Source organism: Sorex araneus, chromosome 1 (assembly GCF_027595985.1).
Source record: "Sorex araneus isolate mSorAra2 chromosome 1, mSorAra2.pri, whole genome shotgun sequence".
NCBI classification, from domain to species: Eukaryota; Metazoa; Chordata; class Mammalia; order Eulipotyphla; family Soricidae; genus Sorex; species Sorex araneus.
In genome coordinates, this window is record NC_073302.1 from 377,274,552 (window position 1) to 377,291,388 (window position 16,837).

Consider the following 16,837-nt stretch of genomic DNA (forward strand, 5'->3'; position numbering starts at 1 on the left):
GATTTGGTCTCTGTCTCTCTCTCTCTGCTTCTCTCTCTCTGTCTCTGTCTCTCTCTCTCTCTCAATCACTTGTTTTAGGGCCACACCCACTGATGGTCAAGATTTACTCCTGGATCTTCGCTCAGGAATTACTCCTGTTGGAGTGTTTGGGGATCATATAAGGTGCTGGGGATCAAACCCTGGCTGGTTGTGTATAAATGTAAGCACCCTACCTACTGTACTCTCACTTCAGCCTAAGACATGAGTTTTTTTCTTTTTTTTTGCCATAATATTCCACTCCTAATTTGTAAATGCTGAGTATTGAATATGTTTGATATTATTTAACTCTTAAGCCTGCCCTTATATTTTACGTCTGCTAGACTGATGAGAAAACTAAACATTATTTTAAATGCTAAGTCTTTAGAAAATAGATGACTTGCACAGTTTGTTATAATGGCCTATAATTTATAAAGTTTAAGAAAGCCATATCACTAGCAAGATGCTCGAAAAGCACATTTTAAATATTTTGTGACAGTCTCTTCTGCCTACTTCTAGATTACTAGGAAATTTAGAAACAAATTCCAAAAAAACACAAAAGCTGATACTTTTTTATATTACCCTGACGAATTCAGAAATTTTGTTTTGCTCACAGATTAACCAGTATAAATATATGAGATATGTATCGTTCATGGGCAGGAGTGATCGCACAGTGGGTAGGGTATTTGCCTTGCACGCAACCGACCTGGATTTGATTCCTCTGCCTCTCTCAGAAAGCCTGGCAAGCTACTGAGGGTATCTTGTCTGCAGGGCAAAGCTTGGCAAGCTACCCATGGCGTATTCGATATGCGAAAAACAGTAAAAACAAGTCTCACAATGGAGACATTACTGGTGCCTGCTTGATCAAATCGATGAGCAACAAGATGACAGGGACAGTGACAGTGATGTATCTTTCATGAAAGAGTATATTTTCATTAAATTTATTTATCCCCTAATGACAAACATTAGGCACATGATTATCTCTGCTCTATTCATTGTAATTATTTGGGTTATCTCATATAAAATACAATAGATCATAATCATTTAACAATTTTATGACTATTGAGCAGATTTTACTTAGTTTTCCTGTCATAGAATTTATCAGTGAGTAAAAAATATATAACATATGTAGAACCACAGTTACCTGAATAGAATCAACTGTCAATAAATCCTGGTGTGTTTCAAAGCCACATGAATAGCATTTGATGCTTCTGAAGCAATACACACATTAGAAAACAATTTAACTCACTTGCAGTATGCTTTTTTCTAGCTAGCTTCAAAAGTACTCAAGCAATAAAAGTGTTCCTCTAACGAACACTAAAAGTGAAATATTAACAGAGGAGATTGTAATTATAGAATCTAATACTTAGGTAAACACAAAGAGCATTATGTACCTATGCAAGCATTTGGATAACACCTTTCACAGTTGGTACCTATGGTAGTTGCCTTACAGGGATGCTAGCCTAGCACACACTCACAGTTGGACAATTGGAAAAATATAACAATAGATCTGACTCAAAATTATTTTCAATAGTTTTAGTTTTTGATTTTTTCTATTTTTGTACATAGCAACTTATATTTGTATGTTTATGTAAACTCTTTTAATCAGAATATTAGTAAATGACCTATCTTTATTATTCATTAAGTAACATAATGATATGTTTATGTAATTTCTGGAGTAAAAATGTCTACAATGAATTTTGGTGTCACTCAGTAATGGATTTATAGTATTTGGCGATCTTATGTTCTAAGTTTATTATTCAACCTGTACAACAGTGAAATAATGATGATTTCCTAAATGAGTTGTTTGGAGGCTATATTAGTATCTGCAAAACGTATAATACCTGTTTAGTAAATATGATCTTTATGATGATAATGACTATAACACGGAGAATGACTTACTGTACGTTCTGAACATTGTAGAGCCAAAATACTAAAAACAGTTGGAATGAGTTTGGACATTAGCTATTATAACAATTTGAATTCAACTTCTTAATTATATATAGCAAAAATATATTGTGTTTTGGGACTGGAGCAATAGTACAGTGGGTGGGGAGTTTTCCTTGCATGCCAACCCAGGTTCAATCCTTGGCACCACATATGTTCTGCCAAGACACACCAGAAATGATCCCTGAGTGCAAACCCAGGAGTAAGTTTTAAGCATAAATGGGTGTCGCAAAAATTATTTTTGCAAATTCACACAAGAGAATACAATTTAAAAAGCAGCAGCAACAGATGCGTTGGCAATGAAAACCTGTATTAAAGTTTCTCTTATTTTCACACCATGAGAGAATAATAGCAACATATAAATTACTTTTGTTTGAGGATGTCTATCTGAATTCTGGCTGATTGATAACATCCTGTTTTTAACTGCTTGCTTTGTGGACCCATAGCATTGTCTGACACTGTTAGACACTGTAAAATGTAAAAGTTTTAAAAAGGTAAACTGGGAAATATTAAACATGCTATCGATCTATTTATACACACATGTAAAATTCCAGCAAAAAAATATACTTTTTTAAATGGGCAGTATAAAATCTAATGACTATGTAACTCTGAGAAGTTACATAACATAAGAGACCTTTATAACCAGTAGAGAGCAGGAACAAGGAAGTAATGCTTAAAGAAAAAATACAACCGCACATTGATTATTGCAAGATTGCTCTTCTTTCGTGATGGCAAGGGTCTTTCAGGCAGATTGTCTAAGTAGTTCTGATCATGTGATTCCTGAATGATAGATTTAAGATTCTGTTTCTGGGAGACCTGGAATTGAATTAAGCCTTTATAGGAATGGTGAATAGGAAAACTTGACAGCTACATGGAAACCAGAAACAAACTAGAACACTAACAACAAAAGTGCCATTTACCAAAAACGAAAGTTTTCCAAAAATGGATTAAAGACTTGTATATTAGATCCAGACTCATGAAATACATAGAAATAGCAATAATTCAAGTGTAGGACCTCACTAATACTACTGTTTTGGGAGAGGTAAGAGCTATAAAAGAAAAAAATAAGCCAAAAGAACTACTACTACTATGAAAATGTAGCAATGAGATATTACCCAGGGCCTTCGAAAATGATTATTTGAAATATATTGGTAGTGGGATGGGGGATGTTAATGAGAATGTAGAGTAAAAGGAATGTTGTTATATAGCAGGTGGTTGTGATTATGGAAAATCGTAAGACTCCTTAAAAAGTAGATAAGCCATATGATGCAGTGATTCCATTTCTAGTTATGTATCAAGGTTATAAATTGCTTATTCAAGATTATACTTGTACCCAAATTTTCACACCAACATTACTAGTGTGAAAAGCCTAAACATGGAATTTACAAAAATGCCCTTTGGCATTTGATGTCTGATTCATCAAAGAAATATAACTCTCTAGACACTGGTGAAGGCATTGGTGTTGAAACATTGCTTGCCTGAAACCTAATCATGAACAACTTAGTAATTTCACAGTGGCTAAAAAAAAATTAATTAATTTTTAAAATTATTAAAAAAATAGGAAAAAGATTAAATTGTGCCATTTGGGAACAAAATTAATGTTATGCTAAATGAAATTTGTATGGAAGTGAACGGCAATTGCCACGTATTTTCACTTTTATGTGGAATATAAATGAGTACAACTAATGAATTGGCCCAAAGCAAAAAACCTAATGTCTAGACTTGGTGTGAACTACCAAAGATACTTGAAGGAAAGGGCTGAGGGGGTGAAGAAATGGGTCTAGTGATCTTTTGGTGGTGGGAAGGCCCTGGATCTTTGTAGGTAGAAGTAGTGGATTTCCTTCTAATATGATATTAATCCACACCACTGAGGTTTCAGTGCATCTAAAAGCAAATCAATAAAAAGGAGAAAAAAATTTTAAAAATATTTTAATACCTAAAAAATGCTAGGGCAGATATACCAAGTGGAACAGTACTTAGCTATTATAAAGGATCAGAGAAAAAAACAATACTATATGATCTTCTTTACATGTGGCACATAAGAAAAAAAGGGGGTGGACAGAAAATTTCCAACAAAACTCAATCCTTTTGGAGCCTGTGATAGTCCAGTGGGCAGTGCATTTACTTTGCATGGGGGCAAGCCAGGTTTGACCCCCAGTACCCCCATGACACCCCCAACAAACTCATTTGAGTACAGAGCCAGGATTAAGCACTGAACCCTGAAGCCAGGAGTAAGTTCCCTGTGTACAGGAGTAAATCCCTGTGTACAGAGCCAGGATTAAGCCCTGAATACTGCCAGAGTTGACCCCCAAACAAAACAAAAACAGATTGTGACACCAGATCTGAAGTGAAGGGTGCAAGGAGTGTAGTGGGCTGTCGTGGATGTACATTGATGACAGATGTCATGTAGTAACATTGTGCAACTAAAAAATTATTATTCATGTTTATAATCTTGTAAACCAAACTTACCTCATAAAAGCTGCTATGATAAATGAAAAACAAGAAAAAGGATATTTAAAGCAGGTACATTAAAATGGTCTTGTTTGGACAATTGGGTTCTTTCTTTTTTTTTTTTTCTGTTAGGATTTTCTTCTTGAGAGGAATTGCACCTCTCATGACAGTATTTAAGAGTCATTTCTCTGGTGTTCAGAGTACCTTGCCGTACCTGGGGTTGATTCCAGGCCTCTCTCATGCAAAGCATGTGATCCTGTCCATTGAGCCATCACTCTAGCTCACAATGTTTTAAATGCCTTTAATTTTGGACAGTACTTACATTGGTGACAGTGGAGCCTAAAATATTGAAGTTTACCTGTCAGGGACATGAATCTATTCCTGTCATAGGAAGCAATCAGTATATTTGACTATGATGCCCTAAACTTGAATAAATGTTAATCAAATACTTTCACCAGGTGTTTTATCATTTATTTTTGAACATATTAATCTTTAATTCTACTTCTATACTTTATTTCTGTTCATATCAATCAAATAATTTTTTAATGTCACCTTATACAAAACTAGTTGTCCTGTATTTTGGTGGGTACATTGAAAGTCTCATTTAAAACTTGTTACATGGACGTGTTCATAAAGGAGTTGGTGGGTGAAGTCTCAAATTAGTTCATACAAATTCGGAGAAAAACTGTGTGTGGTTTTAAAGCTCCTAAAAAAACCTGCTACCAACAATGAAAGCAATAGAATCAGACTGATTTTGAAAACAACCTTATGTCAACAGTGATAATTCTACTCTGTGCTTGAACATAAATATCTGTTAACATTTTAGGTGCACCTGTAACCTGTTTGTAATCTCCATGCTCTCAGGATGCTGTGAATTTATCACGAGGTTCTCTCCCAACTACAGCTTTGTTTATTGTTATAATTGTGCATTTTATTTCCTTTTTTAATTATAATCACTTAACTTTATTTATAACTAGAAGAAATAAGTAAAACTCTTAAAAATACAAAACATAGATTATAATAGATAATTGCTAATTTCTGATAATGTGTGAATAAATGCTATCTAACTTCATTATGATTTTTTAAAAACTACTTACAGTCCTTAAATATAATGCTACTTAATCATAAAAATAGTAAGAGTAGGTAGTAACTTCTGTGGGAAAAATGTCTTCATAGCTTTAAAGTTTTTAATTTGAAATTATTCTGTAGTTAAAGGTGATATGTCTGGGTATAGATGTAAGTACTAGAAAATTTTCACTGAAAGAGACCTTTTGAAACACTTTGATTCTTTGGAGCTGAAAGTAGATAAACATTTAAAAGCAATGACAGTAGCCACTGAACAATTTCCACCACTAAACAATAAGTAAGATCTCCTCAGAAGTCATGGTGAGAGGTCACTTTTTACTTTGAGGTGTTTTATTCTTAACCTATGGAATGATGTATATTGAACCCTTTTTCAGTGCTTTATAGAACTTGGACAAGATTCAGAAAGTGGAAATCATTCCAGAAGCCTCATCTCAACCCTTTCAATGGAGAAAATCTTTGATCAGAACTTACCACTTAAAAAGGGTGTGTGTGAAGGGATCCTTGGAAGATTTTCAACTTTTGATGAGATAGCTCCTTGGATGGTTTTCAAGACCTGGAGGGGGCCATAATGAAGAATCATGCTGCTTCCATTAGTGTATTTTTCCTCCTCATGTTTGCAGACAAAGCTGAGAATCTGTCCAATTTCTTCTTTGGCTAAGGTAGTCTTTATTTTAATAGAAAGGCTAGTCAACTTGGCAAATTTACAAATAAAAGGAGCAAGTGAAAGCAACATTTAGATAAATTCTCCTAGCCAGTGAGAGATAACTTTTTGTTGAGACAGCTGCACATTTTTTTTTCTTACAATAGTTTACTAAAAGGACTAGTATAATTGGAAAATGTCAAAAAAATTGCATCTTGGTTTATAGATGCTAATCACTAGATAATCTCATTATGAAAGAAATGTTTCTTTTTACAACATCAGAGATTTGTGTTGAATTCGCCAAACTTATAACTCTCCTATCAATTTATTAGTAACTAGACATATTGCAGCAATTTGAAAATTAACCTATTATATGAATGTTATAAAGTATATAAAGGCTCAGTTTTCCCAGTAGAATGAAAAACAACAAATCCCAAAACAGCAAAACATAAATGAAAAATAAAAGGCAGCCATGTTTTGTGGCTTTAGAAGTTACTGCTTTAAGTAAGCTGGCTCTGAGGTGGAGTTGAAATGGAATATTCCTTTAGCCAGTGGCACAGACTGATATTTCTGGATGAGATTCTGCCCCCTTGTAGTGGAACGTGATGTACATTTTGATTCCCTGGCATTCCGACGCTAACGTCCATCTGCTAAGATGGCATTGCTCCTAAAAAAAAAAAAAAGTATTCACCAGGTTCCAGAAGTCCTAGGTGTCTGGCATATGTGTACATCTCTAAAGGTATTTTCCACATTTTTTTAAAATTGAGTTTGCCTTAGGGACTTTTTCTTTTTATTGGTGATGTTAATCATTACAGGTAATTCTATCACTGACATTTTAGATGAAAATAGTTTCTTGGATTTGAAATTGGGAAATTTGCATCTGGAAAAAGTTCCTGGAGACTTCAAGTGAACAATAAGTTATGTATAACCCACTATTATTTTATCTGCTCTCTTTCATGGGATACCAATAGTTATGATTCATGCTATTTTTATCAGTTTTCTATATGATTTTTATTACAGAGTGGAACACTTACGGTAATTGTTTTCACAAATTTTTAAATGGAAATTCATATTCTATAAACTTAATTAAATAGAATTGCTCACCCGAGGTAAAAACAACAACAACAAAACACTATCACTACAAAATTGGCTAAATTAAAGTCACATGATAGAATTCAGGGGGCCAAAGTGATAGTACAGGGAGTTGGGCTCTTTTTTTGCATGAAACAGACCAGTGTTTGATTCCCCAATCCTTCTTATGGTCCCCCAAACCCAGCCAGAAGTGATTCCTGAGTGTTGAGCCAAGGGAGAGCCATGAGCACTATCAGATTTGGCCCCCAAACAAACAAACAAAACACTCCCAAAACTAAACAAAAATCCTATACAACAAGAGACACCACAGGGGCCAACTGGATCATTTGGTTTCAGAAGTCAAGACATCCTGTTGCTTAGCTACAGATTTTCGTGGCAGCTCCTTCCCTCTCACAGTTCCTAGCGCTTAGTTTCTGTAAATGTAGTTTCTTGCAAATGAGAGTCTCTTCATGCAGATGTCCACACTGAATTGTTTTGATTTGTGAAATAAAATAGCATTAGAGAAAAAAATGTAGAAGACTTAAAATTTAGAGAATGTTGTCTTGGTACTAATATTAAAGTATGTACTATACGTTGTAGCCACAGAAGGTTTTTGTTGCACAGTTTAAAGGTGCCCCATTGTGAATAGCACTGGAATTGAAATAATTTATCTCTTTAAGGATAGCATCTGCATATTAAAAACACAAACACCTGTTGTATCAACATGTATTAAAAATACTGACTTTCAATCTATGTGATGAAGGTTTGCCAACACATGAATTTTAAGTATTTTATGTACATATATTTTCTCTTGGCCACATCATTTTGTTTCTTAGTATATTGTTAGTATATTTAATTTCTCAGAATTAAGATATAGCCGAGGTTTCAAATATTTTATTACAGAACTACATTCTATATAAATCAACATAATAATTACATTAATTAAGTTTCTTCTTTTTTAGTGTTAAGAGTTATTGAATTCAGGGCATACTCCTGGCTCTACATTAGGGTATCACTCCTGGCAGTGTGGGGGGGAATCCTATAGGATGTCAGGTATCGAACCTGGGTCAGCCTTATGAAGGCAAGTTCCTTACCCACTGTACTATCTCTCCATCTTCACCTGAGACACTCCAATAAGGATATTTTATATATTCACATAGAAAAGTATTTAGATATTCTAGAAATTCATTAGTAATTAAGCTATGAAGTCAGTTCAAAGTTTTATAACACTTATTCTATAATATTAAGGAAATGTTAAAATGGATAATTGAGTTACTGTAACTTTTATGTTTCTCTTATTCTGGAACAAAGTAAAAGCCTATTATCTTTAGATTTTTTTCACTACTGTTAATCATGTATGACACTGGATAAAGAATGTTAAAACAACAGTGAAGAATTTACTGTTAGTCTAGGAAAGCTAAGAACATGTGTTTCACACATATTCATTCAACTTACTGAATATGTATGAAATAAATATGTAGTTCTGTATAAAAACCATAGAGAATGTGTTGGATAATTGGTTTGAATATAAAAATAGGCTTTTAAATTGTGCAAAATAATAATTATAAGTAAAATAATTGTTTTAATGAAACTGGGGTAGCTCCTGAGTGAGTCCATAAGCCTTGTGTGTTGAACTAGCGTGCACAACTCGAGATGTTTATGGTGTTATAGTCACTTATTTAAAAAGCATTTAGCGGGTACTTTAGGGTCATCTGATGTCCTGTGTATGAAGTCCTTGTCCAAGCTGGGTTCTCACTATTTCTATCCTAGAATGTTTGTGTCCTCTGCTATGGTACCACATAATCTTTTTGTTTCTTGTGATGTCCACAGGTCCGTGTTCCTCTAGAAGTCCAATGCGCTATCCATTGCACCACGAAGCCACCTTGGGTCCTGTGTTCCTTGATGGCCAGTGTTCTCAGTAGATCACTGATAATTGGTGGCCCACTGCTGTGTTCCTGCTGCTCTGTGAGAGGCCTCTCCTTGCGGGCTCTTGCATCTCTTTGTCTGTTTGGCTTTCTCTTGTTCTCTGGCTATGTTCACATGGGGGAGAATTGCTGTTTCTCCTGTCATTAGAGTGTAGTGAAGGGTCAGAGAGGATGTTGTTTATGAGAGTTTGAGTGTAATGTTAAAGAGGAATTCAACTGACCTGTGTCCCTTTTTAAAAGTGCTCTTTATCCCTGTCCTAGTCATTTCCAGTGTTTGTATAAATGCCTGTACCTTCAGTTGACAGTATTTAAAATGACCAATTGTATTAATGAGATTACCTGGCTCCCCTCTGCTCCCCACTTTTACCATAAAAGCATTTAGACATTCTATGGGGAGATGCCTAAGATTCCTTCCTATAGATAAGGAAGGAATAAATCAGCTGAGGACAACATGAAAAAGGAATGTAAGGGGCTGGAGCAATAGCACAGCGGGTAGGGCATTTTCCTTGCACTTGACCAACCCGGGTTTGATTCCCAGCATCCCAAATTGTCCCCTGAGCACCGCCAGGAGTAACTCCTGAGAGCAGAGCCAGGAGTAAGCCCTGTGCATCGCCAGGTGTGACTCAAAAAGAAAAAAGAAAAAGAAAGAAAAAGGAACGTGAAATTGTCTTTTGAAATCAGTGTTCTTAATAGATGCAATATGATAAGTGAAACACTAGATACCTAGGCCAAAACTAAAACAACCAGGGTATATTATAGACAATAATAGAAGATAGGAGACTTACCTGGCATTCACAGAATATAATGTTTGTGATGATGGACATCCCACTAAGGAAAAGAGTTAAAAAGAACTACATTCTTTAGCACATTTTATTCTGTTGGGATTTTCCCTCCAAACATTCTCTCATACTTTCTCTGTCTTTATTGGAGTTCCTTCCAGTTGATTACTTCACCGAGAATCCTTAGGTTTGTTGCTTTGAAATCTTTTTCAGGCATTTTGCATATTCTGTTGTATTCTTTTATCCCAGATTATTAAGTGTTGGAAATTTCTTCTAGTTATAGCTGATTACATATGATCATATATATGTTCATATTATATTATTATATATGATCATATATATGATTGTATATATGATTATATATGATCACATATGTGATTATATATCATCATATATAGTCATATATGATCATTATAATTATGGCTGGTGCTCCATGAAGTATGGGCAGGGACTGGGGACCCCAATTTAAACAGTCTTGGTTGGTAACTAAGGAATTCACAGCTGTGGCTTTGAATTTAAGCTAACTGGACCTATTTTGTGACTTGGACTTGCAACTGGAAGTACCTGGAATTGGCAATAGCACTTAGGTTGAGCATCCTCAGGTGATGATCCTGCTGTGACCCTAGATTTGAGTGACCCTGATCAACAGAACAAGGCCTTAGAAAGTGACTCCCCCCCACATACAGGTCAAGGGCCTGTGGTCCTGGGTTTGTCAGTGCTAGCAGGCACTAGGCTTCCTTCACAGAGTATTGGGGGGGGGTGCCTTGAAAACCCATGCTTGTGTAGGTTTAAGAGGAGACTAGCATCTGTCTCAAGTGAAGATACGATGCACTCTAAAGCAGGCAGGGAACAGTCTATGAGGTGGCAAGGGAGTATAACAGGAAGTGGGCAGAGCCTTTTTGCTAACTGGTTATAATCTGGGTGATTCTTTCTGTCTAGAAGGATCTCACTTGCTTAAAAGCATTCCGTCGTGGGCTGGTAGAGTTCAGATCTGTTTGTCTGCTTGGAGAATTTTTAATAAGGGTCATTTTGCCTCCAGATATCCCAGCTATTTGTTAAAGGACAGGGGTAGAATTCTTTTCAGGGATGCTCCTGATAACTATGGGTCTGTTACTATGGAGAAGGAGATCCTGTATGGTCTGCACTTGCTCTGCTATCAGCATGTTGAGAGACGCTCCAGGATAGCACTTGACAGTGACTTCAGCTATTTATATTTCCTTCCCTCCCTTTCTAGTGTGAAGTGTAGGGTTCTGGGGAGCTGGGTAGTTGACAAAACTCTCCTGCTCTCCGAATAGCTCCCAAGTCAACATTCCATATCTTAAAGGTCTCTCCCTGATTGAATGTGATTGATTGCCTGTGGTAGTTTCTTCCTCTTCTCCTTGGTGAGGGAATCTTTATCTCTTTGGTTTGATTTTCCTCTTGGTCTCGTGCCATGAAAGTTTGGTTCATTAGGGCCTGAAATCAGTTTCTGTGTAAATTTAGTCATGTTTTGGTCCTACCCTTTTAAGTAATTTTTAGCAAAATTTACTGCATACAGAGATACAGTTTTGTTTGTGAGTTTGCCAGCCAGAGATCAAGATAACTTTCTCATATAGAGCAAGGCATGAACTTTACCACTGAGCAAAAGTCCTGGCCCATGATAATGGAGGAAAAGGTTACAGTTCAGAGGCTAATTTGATAATATTGTCAGTAGCCACATTGTGGTATAATAAATTGCATCCTCCCTTTTGAATGAAAAATCAAATATTTCCATTATACATCTTGTGCATTTATACTTACACATGTGTTTTATAGCATGTATCCACATATGTATTAGATATATAAGTATATAACATAGTATACAAATAAATACAAATAAGCAGATGCAGATATTTTCCAACTCTTCATAAATAATCCCTGTAAGGTATATCTATCTTTTTCTAGTCACCCTTTCTTTAATGTGAAATCTTGTTAAAATCATATTTTTATATATGTTTGAGTTTTTTTACATGATTTAGGTATTTCCCCTGTCAATTTTCTAATATAGTGAAAATAGTCTATATCTTCTTTGAGTTTTAGTTTTTTTCCACCAAATTTGGTCAAGTGGTAATAGCAATATAAATATTCTGTGTTGTACCTTTTTTACTTCTTAACTTTAATGCTGTATTTGTCTCTGTTCTATGAAGGCAGTGATAACTTGTATTCTACAACTACAGTTTCTTTGCAATTTCCTTTTCTTGTTGAGGAGTATAAAAGCCTAAAAATTTAGTGTAACAGAGCTATGGGTTATGTTTTTAAATGTTAACATTCTTAGTAGAAGCTTATTTTTTCAGTTAACTTGACGTGGTAAATTTACATAACTAATGAAAGACATACAGCCTACAACACAACTCCCTATTCTCTAGGTATTTCTACAAATAGCTTTGGGGCTGTTGATGTTGAATATTATTTATAAATTATGAATGCTCTTTTTTCCCTTTCTTCCTCTCTATAGTCCACACTTATACTGCAGGCACTATTCAAATAGCCTGCATGCCTAATAAATGGCATTTGTACAACAACTTTTTAGGAAAGACTCAAGCCTGGTGGGGAGATAACAGATGTTTTTTTCCAGTTGCTTCCTCCAGAGAAGAATATTTGATGCAATATTTCTTCTGGGTGACTCTGGAAAATTGAGTTTTTAAAAATTTTGTCTTTTTTTTGTACATTATGATAGTGAAAATGTTACAAAGGAAAAATTCCCAATAATTACTATAGTATATTTTATAATACAGCAATTTTAATTACATTTGTATCAGTAGTTTAGACAAGTCCCTTCTCAATAAAAAACTTATAGAATAAGGAGCTAAAAATCTCATCAATAAACTCAGTAGTTTATTGTAGAGAGAAGTCATTACTTACAGCTTCTAATCACAAAACACTTTAGAAATCATCCATTATATGTAAACTTAAAAAATGCAAGAAAAGTGAAATTTATGGTACTGCACATATAAGTGAGATTCAAGCTTGCAATAAATATTTAGGGAGTATATATTTAATGTGTCTAAAGATTATTTGTGGGCTATAATGAATATAAATCAAATCCCAATAAACCTTTGTAGATAGAAACATTAAGATGTGCTGTAAACAGTTAGGGTAAATTTGCCTTTATCTTGAGGAGAGAATGCTTTTAAAATGTACTGATCCCCAACACAGTAAGCCTTTAAAAGAAGCCATAATGTACAGTTTCAGTCCTTCCCCCAATTCTGACCACCCTTACACCTTTCTATTTCTTCTCCTGTTGGATGTTTCTTTTTTAAATTTTGAGGTACATATGCTGTAGTCCCTGAAATGTTTCTATTTTTTTAAAATACAAAATATATGTTTTCATTAATACCTTGGATTTTTAAAAACATGTTCATCATTATAAAAACCTGTTTTTCCATACTGTTTTAAATATTAACTAGATGATATGGTGACGTGGAGGTATTTATTCAGGCTGGACCTGATAATTCAGCAGACAACAGCATTCTGGTCTCCACTTATTTACACCCTGCTCTTTCACAGTCACATAAAACAAATTAAGAGGTTTTAATCAACACGGAAAAGTTCTTTCCAAATCCACACAGCTGGTCTGAATAATTTATTCACTTTTTATTTAAACAGTCTGCTTTCATTTTTTTCTCAAGTATTGTTTCTATTCTAAAACTCTAATCTCCAGGTTGGGAAACATGAACCTAAATTCCCTTTTATAGGCAAATATGACATGAAATAAATGTAACAAATAAGAAGTAATTAAATTTTGTTGAGCTAAAGGGTAAACTTAAATGTCTTAACAGAGTCCTCATGTGATAGTATTATTTAGGACACAAAGTAGAATAAAAAAATGCTTATTTTATTTATGTTTTAGCTCAAGGCTGTGTACTTTTACTTTTCAGACTTTTTTCCCCCCAGAGGTGATAAGCAAAAAAGTAAAAATCTCAGTTATATAAGAATATATATTATTCTTAATTAACTCAGAAAAGAAAATATAGGTAGTTCCATTACAAGTTAGGAAGGGACCTGAAAGAACATATTCAATTAAATATAGCACCCCCAAGCATCTGCTGGTTTTGTTTCTTCGGTGAGTGGAGTAAGAATCTAGTGCTCTGACGGACTATCTACTCAAGTGAGGCATTCTGCCTCTCACTATCATTTCAAGTGGATAATTCGTTCTTCACTCTCTTCTGAAAACATATTGATGTAGAGTTGGAAAGACAAAGAATAGCAAAGAGGCTACTTTTTAGTGAACCCAAGGCTCTTTATATAAAATACTATGTGGGGCAAAATGTAGTAAGTTCTTTTCTCTTAGAGCAGATAAACTGGCTTAGAGCTAGTTGCCTTGCCAGAGTGCTAGCATTCTTGCAGGGAAAAACTATTTAAAACTTCCATGATTGTAATATTGAACACTGTCATTAATGTGGATAAAAATACCTGTATTTTGGTGAACCAATAACTTTCTTTATATTTTTATTTGAAAATATTTGTAACTGTTTACTTTGCTGTTGCTTGGGAAGCAATTATCAGTGACAGGTTGTATTTTTATCTTCTAGAAAAGGAAATGAGTTTCGTTCTGTCCTCCATCTTTTGAAATTTTTCCATCTCTGAAATGACAGTCACATCTAGCTTCAAATATTATTTTGATTATGTCTAATTTTCAAATGACCATTCTGTGAAATAGGCATGTTAATAATGGGTCAAAATAGATATTGTGTGGTGAGTTGGATTTTTGCTTTGGCTTAGTGATAAACTATACTTAGTCCCCAAAATAACTGCTTTAGAGAAAATTTATTATTGTAGGGGGCACATAGCCTTGGGGTTGTTTAAGAAAAAGTATTTTACTTTAGAAATAATTAAATAGTTATATAGGTAAATAATTTCTGGGTAGTCTCTGGGTCTTGGCCATTGATGGGATTACACAAACTATAAAATAGATCCAGAGACTATAAAACAAAGCTCCTGGAAGTGTGCAATCTCTTATAGCCTAATTCTCCCTCTCGGTGAACCTTGCAGGGTACCGAGAGCATCCTGCCTGCACGGCAGAGCCTGGCAAGCTCTCTGTGCTGTATTCAGTATGCCAAATACAGTAATAATGATGGGTCTCATTCCCCTGAAAGAGCCTCCAATGCGGCACCTCTGGAAAGAATGAGAAAAGAGAGGCTGCTAAAATCTCAGGGCTAGGACAGATGGAGACATTACTGGTGCCCACTCGAGCAAATAGATAATCAATGGGATGACAGTGATACAGTGACTTAGAAAGATATAAGGAGGGAGAATAAGAGAAGTCCATGTTCAAAAGAGGACACAGGCTTCTCCAGAGTGTAAATAGACTAGCAAAGAAACAGAGACAAACAAGTGAGAAATGTATTCATGGGAGAACACAGGCTTGAAGAGCAAGCCAAGGATGAATATATTCTGATATTCACTTTTCTACACCTCCTTTCTTCCATTGTTTCTGGCCCTGTTTTATAATTCCGTAGCTAATTCATAGCTAGAATGTATCAGTATGCAAAGAGAATGTAGTATGGAAGTGGATAGAGAACATAGATTTTGAATAAGACTATCTCAGTTTTAATCTAATATCAAGACTTTACTAACTTTGCTTCTTGAGTGAGGCATCCTCTCTTTACCTAAAATTTCTCTGCAACAAAATGTGTCCCAACACAAAGAATTCACATACTAACAAAATCAATGCACATAGGTAACATGCATACCTCCCCAAACACTTGGGAACAAGTTAAGTGACAAACATGAATTGCTTGATTTTGTCCCTGACAGAGAATAAGCATGTAATAAATCTTATTTTATAAGATATTTCCTGAAGAAAAGAAACTCTAGAAGAACCATCAGATAGGACTCTTGAAGTGATTTTCTCCCAGTGTATAATTCAAATTTACACTTCTCTAGACAATGTATTGCACTTTTTTTTGTTGGATAGGTAAATCCATGACCTGTGGAAACTTGGATTTATTAGATCTGGATCTGACATTGGGGTGAGAAGAGGAAAGAAAAGAGATTGGTGGGAAATCAACATTATATTTTTCAAACAATGGTGTGTAGTAATAAGATTTGTATATAAACTTGATATTCAATCCTATCTGGAAAACTTTACTTTTTCCTGCAAGAATTTAATATTTCCCAGGAAAATATTCTTCTCAGTCTCCCGTGTGAAAATATCCCCTTCTTGCACATAAAGTAGTGCAATAGTTTAATAAAACAAAGAATGACTTGATGTTGCCAGCACTTGGTTGTTTGTGTTCACCTGTGGCCTTTACAAGTGAACACATACAGAACCTTCTTTTGTTTCCTGATTAATCACTCAGGTGTTAAAGAAGTTAATTCAGTTTTAAATGGCATGATTTTCTCAAGCCTTAGGAAAGTAATTGATGGATTTTCTTCTTTTTCCATAGCTCAAATATACACACGGCAAAGTCATGTCTAACTGTTTAATTTTACAAGACTGAAAATATTGGATTTAAAGCTTAGATTTTACTTTAGGTTTATTCCTGCTGTTCAGGTCTGTCTAAACTTTCATAGGCAAATCGGAAATGAAACACAATTGAAACTAACCCAAGCTTTTTCTGCCTGCAAATGGGCCTTACTATTTCATTTTGTGTTTTCAGGCTGAATAATGAAACGTGATTTTATACATATTCCTTGTGTCAATTATTCCCTGTATTCCTTCTAAACTGATCTGTGCATTCAATGTGAAGCTTCATTAAGGATCAAGCCAAGTAGTCTTTAAAAAGTACAGGGTTTTGGTGATAGACAGATGGTGGCTTTCATGATGTCAGGAAGTGTCAGATATTATGGTTGGCTCAGAATGGTGGCTACTATCCAAACAGATTGAGAAACAGACAGAAAGAGCAAGAACACCATTTGTTTTATTTAGATACATTGTGAACAGAAGGAAGCAAGACAGAGCA